This window comes from Oryctolagus cuniculus, chromosome X (genome assembly GCF_051225735.1).
Source record: "Oryctolagus cuniculus isolate XC-2025 breed Fujian yellow rabbit chromosome X, ASM5122573v1, whole genome shotgun sequence".
NCBI lineage: Eukaryota > Metazoa > Chordata > Mammalia > Lagomorpha > Leporidae > Oryctolagus > Oryctolagus cuniculus.
The window spans coordinates 111,875,280-111,892,587 of NC_142888.1; the positions used below are offsets into that span (position 1 = coordinate 111,875,280).

Here is a 17,308-nt window from a genome sequence, read left to right on the forward strand (position 1 = left end):
GTAAAAATCTATACAAAAAGATGCGCTTCAAAACATTGCAGACAGCGGATGCCGCTCCTCTGTTCCATTGCACGTAGTAACCAATAAAGGCCGTTCATCCGCAAAAACAAAACAGAACAAAAACAAAACCATTGGCGAGAAATAAAGATGGGATTCTAAAAGATGCTTAAATAACCCACAGGAAGGCAACAAAATAAATGGAGAGGAGAAAAAAAAAAACCCGAGAGAGCAAACAGAAAACACCAAAAATGGAAACAACCAAAATGCCCCTCTACAAGTCAATGCTTGAACAAACTGTGGCCCGTTCATACCATGGACTACTATTCAGTAATAAAGAGAGCAAAGCATTGATGCACACAGCAGGTTGCATGACATCTCTAGGGAATTACGCTGAATGAAGAAAAGACAATTTCAAAGAGTCACATACTGTATGATTCCACTTATATAGCATTGAAATGACAAAATTGTAGAACTAAAGGACAAATGAGTGGTTTCTGGGAAATACAGGTGGTTTGGGATGGGTGTATGTTGATTGCAGTGGTGGTTACACAAATCCACGCTGGTATAAAATGGCATAGAATGACAAACACATGTTGAACCAATGTGGAATTCCTGACTTTGATATTGTAGTCTAGTTGTACAAGATATAACCACTGGGAGAAAATAGGTGAACGGTACCGGGAACCACTGCGTACTATATTTGCATCTCTGTGAATCTATAATTATAACAAAATTACAAGGAAAAAGTAACCTCAAGAATGAGAGATGCCATGCTTTCATGTATAAGAAGACTCCAAATAAAGATGGAAATTCTTTTCAAATTGAACTATAAATCCTATGTAGGCTCAACCAAAATCACAACAAGATTTTTTATGGATTTTTGCAAACTGATTTGCACAACAGATTTTCATGGAGTGTAAGATTTAGACAGGAAAAAAAGGCACCAAGTATAGGCAAGACAATTTTAAAGAAGCCAACGAAAGGGTAGATGGATGAGGTTTATTATAATGTTACAACAATTAAAACAGTTTAGTATTGGCAGTTGGAAAATCAAATAGATGAGCAGAATATACAAATTGCCTAAAAGAACACATGTAAATCTCTAAGAACTAGGTATAGGAAAGAGTTTGATTATAACACATGGAGGATACAATGTAGATTATTCAATAAGTGATGTGAAAATTATCCACCTGAGAAAAGATATAACTGAATAACTTCTTGAAACTCTACATAAAAATTAATTCAAAATAAATAAATAAAAACTGTTGAAAGCAAAATTTTATACTGTTTTGATACAAATATAGAAGACCTTTATAATTTTAGAGTGGGGAAAACTCATTAATGATACACATACAAATAAAAAAGACTATTAAATGTGGCTGAATTAAACATTATAATGTCTTCAAGGAAAAATGACACTATGAAGTTAAAGACAAGCCATTTAGCGGAAGACATGTGCCACACATATAACTGAAAATGGAAACAGCATCCAAAAGCCAGAAAATAAATCCAGTAGTTCCCTTTTGTCTATAGTTTTGCTTTCTGCAGTTTCAGCTACTCACAGTCAACCATGATCTGAACATGTGAAATGGAAAATCCCAGAACTAACACATTCATAAGTTATACATGTTGCATGATTCTGAATAGTGTAACGGACTCTCACACCGTCTGCTCCATCCTATCCTGGATGTGAATAATCCCTTTGTTCAGCATAGCCACACGATATATGCTATCCACCCAGTTGTCACTTAGTAGCCAGGCTGCTTATCAGACCAATGATCACAATGTTGGCTGTGTTTGTATTCAGGTAATCTTTATTTCATTTTACTTAATAATGGCCTCAAAGTGCAAGAGTGGTGGTGGTGGTGGTGATTCAGATATGCCCAAGGGAAGCCGTAAAGTGCTTCCTTTAAGTGAAAAGCTAAAGGTTCTTGACTTAGTAAGGAAAGAAGGAATATTGTATGCTGAGGTTACTAAGATCTGCGGTCAATGAAACCGTATATACAGGATTTGACGCTATCTGTTGTTTCAGGCAGCCGCTAGAGGTGTTGTGATTTACCCTCTGGGAAACAGGATGACTACTGCACTACAAGTAAACTCTCCAGAAGATAAGCAACCTAGAAGAAAAGAGGGCAAAGAGTACCAACAGACAACTGTCAAAGGAAGCTCAAATGGGCTATAAATATGTGAAAAGATGCTTAACCTCACTAATTTTCAAAGAAATGAAAAAAAAATACTATTTTTACTCCTCAGATTTGCAAGAACTGAAACTCAAACATTATCAATGGTATGGAGTCACCACTGGTGGGACTGTTAATTGATAAAGCTACACTGCAGAGCAATTTGCCAATACCCAGAGAAACTAAACATGTGTGTATTCTTTAACCCAGAAATCCTACTTTATACCAGATGCATACCCTAGAAAAAATCCCATCCAATATACAAAGACAGTGTCCATTGCAAGATATTTGTTCCTAGTAGTAAAAATTTGAAACAACTGAAATATCCATCAATTGGGTAATGAATAAATTATAATGTGTTGTGGCTGTACTCCAGGTTACTGTTGAGCAGTGAAAATGAATTAGAACAATATGCACTCACATCATAATTCTGGGCTTAAAAAATGCATACAAAATTGCATCATGTCCAAGCGTACTTCAGAAGTTTGTGGAAATGGAGCTACAAGCAAGTTTCTTTTGGTGTAAAAATTTTTGAAAAATAATATGCATGTTCCATGAACTGTTTGAAGAGTCATCATATTCAAATTAATGAAAATAGGTTGACTTGAGGTGGGAGCTTGTGGGGAGCAAACCGGACTGGACTGAGTTACTGGAATTAAGACTTATTCTATGCATCTGCTCTCCCACAATATGGCGCTGGGAGAGAAGTAAACAGCTTCCGCACAGCTGCCTCCAGTTCAACTAATAAACTGTAGGACTTGCTCCTGATTGGAGGAGAGCAGCATACTCGGCATGTGGGCAGCCGAGTTGGGATTGGCGGAGGAGGACTATAAAGGAGGAGAGAGACGGCATGCACCAGGAACATCTATGGGGAACATCTAAGGGAACCCGTGCAGCCCCCGAGAAAGCCGGCCGGCGGTGTGCCGCTCCCCTGCGGAAGTGGGGAATGCGGCCAGGGGGAACTGCCCTTCCACGGAGGTGGAAGGGATAGTAGCCAACCCGGGAAGAACCAGCAGCAAACCCGGGGAGGGCCGAGCAGATGAAAGAACAGCGCAGGGTCTTGTGTTGCTCCTCCACGAAGAGGGGGAGCGACATAATGGTGCCGTGACTCGGATAGGAAACCTAGGACGGATAGGAAACTTAGGAGGGAAGAAACGGGAAGAACTGGGAAAATACCGGAGAGAGAGACTAGCAAACAGCCTAGGGAAAAGCCGGACGAAAAGGGTGCCGGAAGAAGCTATTGAAAGCCTAGGCATAGATTCGGATACGGACTACGGGGGGAAGCTGGGAGAAATCTCTAAGGTCAAAAGCGAAAGTGAAAGCTAGAACAAACAGACTCGGATGCGGACTGTGGGGAGAGGCCAGGAGAAATGAGGGAGGAATATCGTTGGAGGAAAGCTTGGGGAAACATACCGGGTAGAGAAAAATGTTAGGGAAATTGAAGCCGCGGGGGGCAGGCCGAGGCGGATATGAAAGCCACTTTGGGATTCTCAAGTTAGCCCGGGAATAGGGGGCGAAAAGTTGAAGCCAGAAGCTGAAACGTGAGCCTGGTTGGGATCCGTCTGATTAGCCCGGGGAGCAAAGGACGGGAAGCCAAACCGTGGGGCGGAGACGTACGCTGGGTTGAATTCGCCAGGCTAGCCCGGGGAACTTAGATTGAATGCTAGTGGCGGACACGTAAGCTACGCTGTGTTACTCGCGGAAGCCGCCGCGTGCAGAGAGCACGGGGCGTGAATAGATAGGGAACGGGGCTGGCGCGAGGCTGTGGTTCAGACGCGAAAGGGTTAAGCGTGGAGACCGCGGAGCGCGCGAAGCCGAGCCGCGCAAAGCCGGGAAGCTGCGCAGAAGAGAGAGGCGCGCGGGCTGAAGCGGCGCAGAGCCGGGAACCCGCCGGCGGGGCGAGGTGCCGGAAGGCTGCAGGGATAAGAGAAACAGAAGTTTAGAAGTAAAAGAGAAATAGGAATGCTGGAAGATAGAAGTAAAATGGGAGAAATAGGAATGCCCGGAGATAGAGAAATAGAGAAATAGAAAGGCCTCCCCTCAACATGGCAACGAGAAAGTTTGGATTCGGTCTGCCTGATTAAGTGAGGCGATGAGCACGATGAGCACCTGCGGCGGCTAGCAGCTTATGCGCCGCAGGTCACCGAAGACAGGCACGAATTAACATCAGTAAAGCTTCCCCACAATGCAACAATTAGGAGGCTTGGATTCGGTCTGCCTGATTTAAGGCGGTAAGCGCCAGCAAGCAGCTCGACCAGAGTATGAGCTGCAGGTCACCGAAGATAGGCACGAACCAACACTAATAAGTCTCCCCCACAATAAGGCAATGAGAAGGCTTGGATTCGGTTTGCCTGATAGGTCTTGTAAGTCCCCTGCAGGCAGAGCAGAGCGTGCGCTGCAGGGCACCGAACACAGGCACGCATCAGCGCCTAAAAACCTCCTCACAACATGGCGAAGAGAGGACCCGGATTCGGTTTTCCTGATTGATAGGACTTGTAAGAGCCTGTGGCAACTCTAGCAAGTAGAGCAGAGTGTGTGCCGCGGGACACCGAAGACAGGCGCGTATCAACGCCAAAAATAAAAAGAAAGGGGGATCTGTGGGGAGCAAACCGGACTGGACTGAGTTACTGGAATTAAGACTTATTCTATGCATCTGCTCTCCCACAATATGGCGCTGGGAGAGAAGTAAACAGCTTCCGCACAGCTGCCTCCAGTTCAACTAATAAACTGTAGGACTTGCTCCTGATTGGAGGAGAGCAGCGTACTCGGCGTGTGGGCAGCCGAGTTGGGATTGGCGGAGGAGGACTATAAAGGAGGAGAGAGACGGCATGCACCAGGAACATCTATGGGGAACATCTAAGGGAACCCGTGCAGCCCCCGAGAAAGCCGGCCGGCGGTGTGCCGCTCCCCTGCGGAAGTGGGGAATGCGGCCAGGGGGAACTGCCCTTCCACGGAGGTGGAAGGGATAGTAGCCAACCCGGGAAGAACCAGCAGCAAACCCGGGGAGGGCCGAGCAGACGAAAGAACAGCGCAGGGTCTTGTGTTGCTCCTCCACGAAGAGGGGGAGCGACAGGAGCTAAAACTTTTCTTGTACACTTGTTAATTTTAATAACGGGGAAGACCAAGAAAACACCAGCGTAGTATATTTCACTCTGTGTGACAAGAGTGCAAATGTTAGTTATAGTCTTTTCCAGACTGGCCTGTATCTTAAAAGTTCTCATTATAAACAGAAGGTGTGTTGAATATCCGGTTTGGGAAAGCACTAGTTCTAAGGAATAGTCACTTTATATGTTAACCTTCCCAGAAGCGTTTTCGTTTTTTAAAGAAGGCCGCAATATGGAACCCAAAAGTAGGGGCACTGTGATGTTTGTTGCCATTTAATGAAGTGTGGGTTTCCAGCACAAAAGCTTCCAAGGGGTTCTTTGTTCTCCTCTGCTGGTCCTGCCATGTGAGTAAGTGGCCACCCCTTTGACAGAAGGATGGGCTTCCCTTAGGTTGGGCAGCCCAGACGGGGACCAGAACACATTTCCCAATACCATGGTGCTTTCATTATTTATAAATAACATCATACTGAAAACAAGACCACATAAAATAGAATTCAGAGTAAGATTTATACAAACACAGACACCTAAGAGCAAATAAATCCCTTCAAGCACTCTTGAGCTTTTCTTCTATCTTGTTCATCAACCCTGAGTAGACTTAACACGATTTAAATATTTCTCAGCTTGTCTGCAGAGTATCAGTGTTCATCTGTGGCTCAAGGACTCCTACTCCCTTCACCCCAGTCAACTCCACCAGTTGTTTAAACTGCTCAAATCTTGCTTCAGCCACAGTTTTTAAGTGAGCCTTTTTTTTTTTATTGCTTTGGGCATGTTCCCTCTCCTAGCCAGTGCTTAGAATTTTAACTACTGAACTCTTCAATTTCTCTCTGTCTCTTTGCATGGGGGAGAAACTGGGTTTCTGTTCCGCACAGCTTGGCAGAGGCTAGCAGGGAGTGAGCGATTACAGCCAGATGTACATCTGCATGTCAGCAGCCAAAAGGTCTGGGATGGTGCTTTTTCAATCAGAAGGGAGTAGTCATCTTCCCTCTCTCAAAGGACAGGGCCTCCTCCCTCCCATCAGATATTTGGCTGCTAGATGCTCACTGATTAATTACTGAGGTTGCATCTACATACAATTGATCTCCTGAACAATTCTAGCAGGCTTCCAGTTCATTCCTGATCCTTAAAAGAGCCCTCCTCCTTTAGCAAAGTGTACATTTGAAAAAGATAAAGAAGGTAGTTGAACAGAAAAACTCACAGGTTTTTAACCAGTTAAGAGTGAGCCTACCACAATTTCTACTATCAGAAAATCCAGCAACACTGGGAGAGTATGTTTAGCTGCAAGGAAATATCTTTACTACCCTTCAAATCAGGACACCAGGTTGAACACTTGTTCTGTTTTCACGTAAGTTGTCACTCGTATTAACTTCTGGTCAATTCCAGAAATCCACTTTATATTGGAAAGGTAAGCCAACATAGGCACCCCTTCTCTGTACCCTAACAGCCCTCCACACTCCATCTAACTGCCCAGCAGAGATAGCACATCAAGTTCAATATTAGTAAGCTCCTTCTCTGGTCTGATTTATGACTGAGAATTTCCAAGGCAGATATATGAGGTCTACAATAAGATCATTCCATGGAAACTAACCTAGAAACTGCCTCTTGGGTCACATTCTCATTTCTAGGGAGCCAAACATGCAATACAGCCAGTACTAGAAGTACTTCATCCTGAGAAATATAATTACAGCTTCTTTAAGACAGGCTAAATCCACAAGTAGGGGTTGACTGTCCCCGCTTTAATTAGGATCACATCTCCGTACTTGGGAAACACTGAAACCTGATAAACAAGCAGTAGTCTTTGGAAAGCAGTAACAATTAGCTCTGCAAAAAGCTGGGGCCCACCCAGCTGAAAGTGTGTTTACTTACCTTCGGAAAAGTTGCATGTATCCATCCTACTTCCCCAGGTTCATGGCCAACAGTTCTAAATGGTCACACAACGGAGGATGTTCACACGCAGGACACACTCCCCAGAGTGCACTTGGGGGATACACAGTTCTTGGCTTGCTAGCCATTAATTGGGCCCTTTTCTTCAGCTCTCATTAAAGCATACTGAAGTACAAGCAAGAGAGAGTGATGTTCTTATAAGAATAACCTTGAATACACTCTGGGTTATAACTAAAGCAAATCATTTGGCAACTTTGGTTCATTAACTATTAACGAATTGCTTGTGTCACACTTTACAGCCAACCATGACATCGTCTGTGGTGGCTAATGGCTACCCTTGTGGTCCCAGTGACTTGCTGTGCTCTCTCATGCCAGGGTGCTAAAGCTCATGTGGGGAGTCCACAAAAAAAGCTTGGTGGTTGACTGATACATGAATGACATGCTTCCAACCTCAGATATGCGGCGCATTGCAGTTACAATGTTCACACTTTGGGCTGAGGCCATGTGCCGAAGAAAAATAATATTCCAGTATGAATAGTAAAGTCAGCTGTGATGATGGGCACTTTTTTTTTTTTAACCAGAAAGCATCAAGCAGTAAGATGCTTTGCAGCTGTACATTTTTATTCAAGGCTATTTCAATAAACATAAAACATGTTTGCCAGGCGAGAGTGAAAAAGATAGATGCAGATTTCAGTTGGTCAATAGATACATTTGCTGGGTATTTTTTTTTTTTTTTTTGCAATTGCTTGAAAACGTGCCTCTATGACAGCAGTTACCCTTGGTTGTCATTTGTGACCAGTGACAGGGACCAGAAACAGTGACTTAATTTGGGCAGGGGTTCGCTGGGACATAATATGGCTACTGTGCCTGGAGTCTTTCTTGGTCATAAAAGCAGTAAGGAAGTATGACATCATGGGGTGATGGTAAATCACAGCCCAAGCCATTTTACTTGGCAGAATCTGACAGATAAACAAACATTACTTAAGGAGCAGAAAAGGCGTGCCTAATTACCTCCACTCCTAGGCCACGATCCCTGTGGCGTGTGTAGATCCTGGACTCAGGTGTGTCTATGCAGACAGGGTCCACGTGTGCAGGCTCAAGGATGGGCCAGAGAAGAGGCTGGTCTGCTAGGGAGGCGGGGCCAGGCAGCCCCGCCTCTGCAACCTCCTCAGGGAAATCAGGCAGCCTGAACCAAGAGAGAAGGGCAGCCTGGAGGGGCCCCAGGGAGCCTGCAAGGAGTGGGATAGGAGGACGAGGAGAGGCTTCTCCTAACCACTCCGCTCGGACTCGGTAGGGAGCTGAGGAGCTGATTGTGAATCTCTGTAATTTTACCTCCTCTTTCCCTTCTGTGGTCTCCTCCCACCACGGCCACAGATATGGCCCAAGTGGGTGTCAAGGTTTACCCCCTGGTCGGGCCGGCGCTATGACGCAGCGGATTAATGCCCTGGCCTGAAGCGTCAGCATCCCATATGAGCGCCGGTTCAAGACCCAACTGCTCCACTTCTGATCCAGTTCTCTGCTATGGCCTGGGAAAGCAGAAGATGGTCCAATCCTTGGGCCCCTGCACCCATGTGGGAGACCCAGAAGAGGCTCCTGGCTCCTGGCTTCGGATCTGCGCAGCTCCACCCGTTGCTGCCATCTGGGAGTGAACCAGTGGATGGAAGACCTCCCCCCTCCTTCTCTCTCTGTGTAACTCTGACTTTCAAATAAATAAATAAATCTTAAAAAAAAAAAAAAGAACTGTTTCTAACCAAATGACTGGAGTATGTTTTACTTATCACTAATAACACTGAATATAAATGGAGTTGAGGGGCTGATTGTGAATCTCTGTAATTTTACCTCCTCTTTCCCTTCTGTGGTCTCCTCCCACCATGACCACAGCTATGGCCCAAGTGGGTGTCAAGGCTTACCTCAATTAAAAGTATAGGGCGCTGTGTCGTAACAAGTTAAGCTACTGCCTAGGGTACCAGCATCCCGTATGGGTGCCAGTTCGAATCCTGACTGCTCCATTTCTGATCCAGCTCTCTGTTTATGGCCTGGAAAAGTAATGGAAGATGGCCTTAGTACTTGTGCCCCTGCACCCACGTGGGAGACCTGGAAGAAGCTCTTGGTTCCTGGTTTCGGATCAGCCCAGCTTTGGCCATTGTGGCCATTTGGGGGGTGAACCAGTGGATGGAAGACTTCTCTCTCTGTCTCTACCTCTCTCTCTGTCTGTAATTCTGCCTCTCAAATAAATAAATAAATATTTTTTTAAATGTGCACCAGCTGACTGGATAATAAAAAAAACAACAATATGCTTCCTATGAGAAACTCACTTTGCCAGACTGAAAATAGAGAACAGAAAAATATACACCATGCAAATGGAAAACAAAAGCAAGCAGGAGTACTGATACACTTCCATCCAATAAAATGTGTGGGCAGCCACAGGTAGTCACTCCCTTTGTTTACACTTAAACATATGAATGGAGACTTCCTGGCACAGACAATTAGGCTAGGGGAGATTCCGGGAAGAGGCAGGAGGAACCTAAACCTTTCACAAGAGATGATACAAATAATCAGTCACACCTGTAACCTGCATTTATCACCTAAGTGTTTTTATTGTAACCTTAAGAGCCGTTTTGATATGTAAATCTTTTGTGCTCCTTCTTGTAAACAACTGGTCATGTTTAAATACTACTGGATTTATTCAATAAACGAGCCTTGATCAGGACTTGTCTTGGCTCCATTCTTTGCGTCCTTGTCCCCGCATTCCCACTCTCTGTTTCAGGAAGACCCAGTTCATTGTGCCGCAGGCCGGCACAAAAATGGAATTTCAGTCAAAAATGGTAAAAAGAGACAAAGAAGGTCACTTTATAATGATAGAAGGATCAATTCAACAAGAAGAAATATTAATTGTAAAGATACATGTGTACCTGGTATCACAACACCTAATTATATAAAACAAACATTATTAGATCTAAAAAGGCAGATAGACCATACAATAACATTTAGGGACTTCAAAGCCTACTTTCATTAATGGGCAGATCATCCATACAACAAACAAATAAACATCAGTGTTAAACTATACTTATACTATTGATCAAATGGACCTAACAAATATTTACAGTAAATTTCCTCTAACAGCAGCAGGATATACATTCTTACCAGCACATGAAGCATTCTCCAAGATAGATCATATATTGGGCCACAAATTAAGTCTTGACAAATTGGAAAAAATTGAAATCATGGGAGGTATCTCATGTGACTACAATGGGATAAAAGTAGACATCAACAAGTGGAATTTTAGAATGTGTAGGTGGAAATTAAATAGCATTCTTTTGAATGAAAAGAAATCAAGAGGGAAATTTTAAAAATTTCTTGAAACAAACGAAAATAAAAGCACAATACCAAAACATACAGGGTACATCAAGGGCAGTACTGAGAGAGAAGCTGAGCACAATAAGCACCTATATCAAAAAGTAGTAAGATTTCAAATAACCTAACGATGCAATGCAAGGAACTAAAAAAGCAAGAACAAATCAAACCCAGACTTAGTAAAAAGGAAATAAACAAGATTGGAACAGAAATATATGAACTAGAGGAGGGAAACCCCACAAAGTGTCAATGATGTGAAGAGTTGGAGTTTTGATAAGATAAATAAAACTGATAAATCTGTAGCCTAATCATGAATAAGAGAGAAGACCCAAATAAAACCAGAGATGAGAAAGGAGACATTACAACTGATACCACAGGAATCAAAGGATCATTAGGGACTATTATGAGTAACTATATACCAACAAATTTAAAAGCCTACAAGAAATGGATATATTTCTGGATACACAATAACCTATCAAATTAAACTTGGAGACATAAAAATATATATGAACAGACCAATAACAAGCAACAAACTTGGATCAGTAATAAAAACTCTCCTAACAAAGAAAGTCCAGGACCAGAGATGGCTCCACTGCTGAATTTTACCAAGCCTTTTAAAAAGAACTAATGTCAATTCTTTTCTAACTCTTTCAAAGTAGTGAAAGAGAGGGAGGGGCCAGTGCTATGGCATAGCAGGTAAAGCTGCTGCCTGTAGTGCCGGCATCCCATATGGGCACCGGTTCGAGTCCTGGCTGTTGCACTTCTGATCCACCTCTTTGCGATAGCCTGGGAAAAGCAGTAGAAGATGTCCCAGGTCCTGGCTCCTGGCTTCAGGTCATCTCAGCTCCAGTTTAACAAGTTTAACAATACATCAAAAAGATCATTTACCATAGACAAGTAGGATTTATCTTAGGGATGCATTTTCAACTCTGCAAATCAATAAATAGAATACAGCATATCAACAGAATGAAGGCCAAAAACCATATAATTGTTTTTCTAGATGCAGAAAAGCATTTGATAAAATTCAACATCCCTTCATGACAAAAACCCTCAAAAAATAGATATAGAATTACTACCGTACAATAAGGGATATATGAAGGCTCTTCAAAAATTCATGGGAATTCATATTATGAAAAAATAATATATATACCTCAAAATTGTTTGCACCAAAACTATCTTTTAATTCCATTTGTTCACAAACCCATGAAGTACCCTCACAAGTCAATACCATGATGAGTGCAAAAGAGCTGAAATAATTTCCTTTAAAATTAGGAACAAGATAAAGGTGTCCATTTTCACTATTCTCATTCAACGTAATTTAAGAAGCCTTAGCCAGAGAAAACAGGCAGGGGAAAGAAAGAAAGGGTATCCAAAACCAAAAGGCCACTGCAGCCATCTGGGGAGTGAACCAGCAGATGGAAGACCTCTCTACCTCTCTCTCACTCTCTCTCTCTCTCTCTCCCTCCCCCCGCCCAACTCTGACCTTCAAGTAAATAAATAAATCCTAAAAAGGAATAAATTCATCCAAGGAGTAGATGACTTGTACAATGAAAATTACAAAATACTGATGAAAGAAAATGAAACAAAAGAATGGAAAGAAATCCTATGCTCATAAATTGAAAGTATAAATATTATTAAAATGTCCATATTACCCAAAGGAATCTACAGATTCAATGCAAGTCCTATCAAAACAGCAATGACATTCTCTACAGAACCAGAAGACCATCACAAAATTCATATGGAACCACAAAAGGCCCCAAATAGCCAACATAATCCTGGATAAAAGCTAACTAAGCTGGAGGCATTAAAATCCCTAACTTCAAAACATCACAAAATGATAATAACCAAAACAACATAGTTCTGGTATAAAAACCAATGCATCAACAAATGGAACAGAATAGACAGCCTAGAAATAAATCCACGTATATACAGCCAATTGATTATTTTTTTTAAGATTCAGTTAGTTGTTTGAAATGCGGAGTTACAGAAAGAGAGAAGGAGAGACAGAGAAATCTTCCATCCTCTGGTTCACTCCTCAGATGTCCACAAAGGCAGAAGCTGGGCCGATCTGAAGCCAGGAGCCAGGAGCTTCTTCTGGGTCTCCCACATGGGTGCAGGAGCCCAAGCACTTGGGCCATCCTTCATTGCTTTCGCAGGGCAGGGAGCTGAATTGGAAGTGGAGCAGCTGGGACCCAAAGTGGTGCCCATATGGGATGCCAGCGCTGAAGGCCCTGGCTTAACCCTGTGCCCCACAGCCCAGGCCCCTCAGTTGATTTTTGACAAATGCAAAAAGAACATATATTGGAGAAAGACTCTTCAACAAATGTGCTGGGAAAACTGAATATTCATATGCAGAAGGAAGAAATGAGACCCCATATCTTTCATCATACATAAAATCAACTCCAAATACATGAAAACCCTTGTAAACTCAAAACTATGGAACTTGTAGAACAAAACAGGGGCACTGCAGGTCATTGGTATGGGTAAACATTTTTTTTTACTACTCCCAAAAAAACAAGCAACAAAAGGAGAAATTGGCAGATGAAATTATACCAATCTGAAAAGGTTTGAGGGCCAGCTTTGTGGTGCAGCAGGTTATCTGGCCACTTGGAACGCCGCATTCCCATATCAGAGTCCGGGATACTCTTCTTCCAATCCAGCTCCCTGCTAATGTGCCTAGGAAAGCAGCGGAAGATGGCCCAAGTGCTTGGGCCCCTGCCACCTCATGTAGACCTGAATGGAGTTCCTGCCTCCTGGCCTGTGCCTAGATAAGCCCCAGCATTATGGCCATTTAAGGAGTGAACCAGTAGATGTTTAGGGAGTGAACTAGTAGATGGAAAATTCTCTCTCTCTTTCTCCCTCCCTCTCTCTCTCTCTCTCTCTCTCTCACATACACACACACACACACATCTGCCTTTCAAATAAATCTAAAAGTTTCTGCACAGCAGAGGTAACAATCAACAGAATGAAGAGACAACTTACAGAATTGGGGAAATATTTGTCCAGCCAAAGACTGATGTTCAGAATATATAAAGACCTCAACAACAAATAATCATCAACATCATCCAATTAAAAATGACCTGAATAGACATTTCTCAAATGAGGATGTACAAATGGCTAGCAAGTACAAGCAAAACACATTCATCACTGATCATTAGGGAAATACAAACCAAAACCACAATAAAGTATATCATCATTGTAGTTAGAAAAAGAGACAAACAGTAACAAATGTTGTAGAGTTTGTGGAGAAATTGGAACTCTAATACACTGTTGGCATGAAGGTAAATTAGTACCACCATTGTGGAAAACAGTACAGAGGGCCCTCAAAAAACTAAAAACAGAACTCCCATTTGATCTAACAATTCCACTACTGTGTTGAAGAGATGCCTGTACTCACATGTGTATTGCAGCACGACTGATAATAGCCAGGGTATGGAATCAACCTATATGTCCATCAACAGATGAATGAAGAAAGAAAATGTGGTATATATACACAATACAATATTATTTAGCCATGAAAATTGAAGTCTTTCAATTGTGGCAATATGGATGGAACTGGAGGACATTTTGTTAGGTAAAATAAATCAGGCACACAAAAACCCAAATATCGTATGTTCTGACTTATATGTGGAAGCTAAAAGTTGATCTCAAAGACATAGAGAATAGAATAGTGATTACCAGAATCTAGTAAGAGAGTCGAGGAGGGATGGATAAGAGAGATGGCGGTTGGGGACCATGCTGTTGCCTAGCCAATTAAGCCATCACCTGCAATGCTGGCATCCCATATGGGCACCAGTTCAAGTCCCAGCTGGTCAATCCAATCCAGCTCCCTGCTAATGTGCCTGGGAAAGCAGCAGAGCATGGCCCAAGTGCTTGAGCACCTGCACCCAACTGGGAGACCCAGATGAAGCTCCTGGCTCCTGGCTTCAGCCTAGCCCAGCCCTGGCTGTTGTGGAGATTTGGGGGGTGAACTAGCAGATGGAAGCTCTCTCTCCCTCCCTCTGTCTCTGTAATTCTGACTTTTAAATAAATAAATAAATTTTATTTTATTTTATTTTTTTTAACAGGCAGAATGGACAGTGAGAGAGAGACAGAGAGAAAGGTCTTCCTTTTCAGTTGGTTCACCCCCCAATGGCCGCTGCAGCCGGCGCACCGCACTGATCTGAAGCCAGGAGCCAGGTGCTTCTCCTGGTCTCCCATGCGGGTGCAGGGCCCAAGCACCTGGGCCATCCTCCACTGCACTCCTGAGCCACAGAAGAGAGCTGGACTGGAAGAGGAGCAACCGGGACAGAATCCGGCGCCCTGACCAGGACTAGAACCGGTGTGCTGGCGCCGCAGGTGGAGGATTAGCCTAGTGAGCCATGGCGCCGGCCCTAAATATTATTTCAAAAGACAGAGATGGTGGTTAGTGGATACAGGTGTGCAGTTGAATAGGAGGAAGACCTTCTAATGTTCTACGGCACAGTAAGGTAACGACAATTGACAATAATTAATTGAATATTTTGAAATAGCTAGTAGAGAGGATTTTGAATGTTCTCAACATAAAGAAATGGATAAATATCTGTGGTGACAGCTATGTCAATCACCCTGATTGGATCATTATACACTGGGTGGATGTATGGAAATGCCACACTGTATCCCATAAATATGTACAATGACTGATGTCTCAACTAAAAAACAAGCTATAAAAGTCTGCCGTTTTCGCCATTGTTGAAGTGTACAACTCAGGGACATTCAGCACAGGCACAGTGTTGTGCAGCCATCATGACCATCTACATCTTGCAAAAGTGAAATTCCATATGTGTCTTAGAAAAGAACTCCCCATTTCTCCCTGCCCCCAACTCCTAGCAGCCACCGTTCTACTTTCTGTCTCTGGGAATCTGACGACTCTAGGTATCTCATGTAAGTGGAGTCATACAACGTTGGCTATTTTATGACTGGCTTATTTCCCTTAGCACAATGACCTCAGGGTCAAGAATTTCTTTCCTGTTTTAAAGCTGCAGAGTATTCCACTGTGTGGATGTACCATATACCTTGTTTTGTTTATCTAGTCATCCTTAGATGGATGTTTGCGCTTCCACCTTCTGATCCTCTGAACTGTGAAAGCACTAGGGAGACCCAAAGTTCTGGTCCTCTCATGTGCTCCGCCCTCCGCTCGCCTCAGTCCTCAGTTTTGATCATCACAGTCCCCGTGTACATCGGTTACACAGATCAGTTGCTAATCTCTTGGCATCCTTTATGGCATTCAATTTTCACAAAAATGCAGTGAGTAGGCACTATCCCCATTTTACATGGGATTATAGCAAGACTCCGAAAAGTTGTGCACCTTGTCCAAGCTCAGTGAACAAGCAGCACAGCTGAAATTTGAAAATCCCACCCCTCAGGCTTGTCTGTCTCTAAAGCCCCCACCCTAAACCACTACTCTAGAGCTCACCCCAAGCCCAGGGCCCTTTGCTATCAGATGCTATTTGCTTTGGTTTGGTTTGGGGGTGAGTCGGGTTTTAGGAAACAGTAACGTTGACCCTAAGCATTGACAAACCATTGGGCGCATTGAATCCCCAAGTCCTATCCACATCCCTCTTACACACACACACACACACACAGAGAGAGAGAGAGAGAGAGCTGTGAAATCTTTCTACTTTGGGGCGTCCACGACTCCTATTGGTGTTTAAACAAGGCAGAAAACAACATTGAGATGCCAGGATTTACCTCTGTTCCTCAGCTAGCAGAAGACTAAGCTAGAAGATTTAGGACTTGATTGGTGTTCCTGGACCTGTAAGTCTTCCGTAAACTATTTCATTTCCCCTCCTGAGGCTCTCTGCTCCTGTCTACCTTGAATGGATTAATTAATTACAGAGAATGCCACACATTGGAAAGTGCTAGAAATATTAGGTTAGAGGCTGTTAGCAGATGCTTACCTGTTACTGTCTTAGATGCCTGAGTGACAGTAGGTTCCACTAAGAGGAAGGATTTTGTAGCCGAAACTGTGGTGTATACAACTCCTTGGCACCAGGCGGGCGTGGGGGTGGGGTGAGTTCCTGAAGGTGGGAAAAGGTCAGTGGAGAAACAAAGTTGCAGACATAAACTACAACCCCCACATCCCCCCCACCCCCGCCCAGCTTCAGTTTTGCCAGGAGCTGCCTGAGTCCATAGTTCTCGCTGACACTGCCCCCAAAGACTGGCCACAGTGGCCAGGCACATGCCGATACCCTGGGCAGCAGCAGGCCCAGCTGGGTAAACAGAAGAGCAAGAGCAAAACAAGCCAATCAATCACAGCACAGCTCCAGCCCGCCCCAGTCCCCTCCTCCCTCTTCCTTTTCAGCTCCCCCGTGTCTCCCTAGCAAGCAAGTGGGCCCAGGTGTCCTTTGATCAGTATCCTTTACTCTTTACAAGGGGGAAATGTATCTATAGGAAGGGTGAGCTCAGCCCCACCTGTGACCCGCCCCATAGGGTTCCTGGCAGGGAGCCAAGAGCTTCACACATCCAGCTGCTAATAGCAAAAAAGGCAGGCAGGCCCCGGGGCACTGGAAAAACTTTAGGCTGGCCTGTGGTTCCAAGGGCCCCAGGTGGGTGTCCTTCATAGGGTTACTGATATCAGTTAGGGTACTTTCTCCGCTTCAAGTATGGGAGCATGGGCCACAACCTATACAAGCACACACAGCCCTGTCAGTGTTGAGTTCAAATGCTACTACTGCCCTCTTGCCTGTGGCTTCAACTTTTCACACACTCCCTATGCTCAAATGATCCTCCTAGCAAATGGATTTATTGCCCATTGTTATTCCGTGGGCT

General features: G+C 43.8%; 1 long non-coding RNA gene across 6 annotated transcripts in view; it reads right to left on the minus strand.

Annotated features, from left to right (window-relative positions):
• LOC149119727 (uncharacterized) overlaps nucleotides 1-16,836 on the minus strand; it is a 37,646-nt gene extending 20,810 nt beyond the window's left edge. For 3 of the 6 annotated variants that reach the window (XR_016227615.1, XR_016227614.1, XR_016227613.1), the window contains exons 1-5: nucleotides 16,729-16,836; nucleotides 16,438-16,557; nucleotides 9,076-9,201; nucleotides 8,177-8,351; nucleotides 7,148-7,330 (exon numbers count right to left, since the gene is read on the minus strand). This is a non-coding gene — a long non-coding RNA (uncharacterized LOC149119727). The remainder of the gene's footprint in view (nucleotides 1-7,147; nucleotides 7,331-8,176; nucleotides 8,352-9,075; nucleotides 9,202-16,437; nucleotides 16,558-16,728) is intronic. The other 3 variants (XR_016227616.1, XR_016227617.1, XR_016227618.1) reach the window with 3 other exon arrangements.
• Nucleotides 16,837-17,308: the final 472 nt, after the last annotated feature.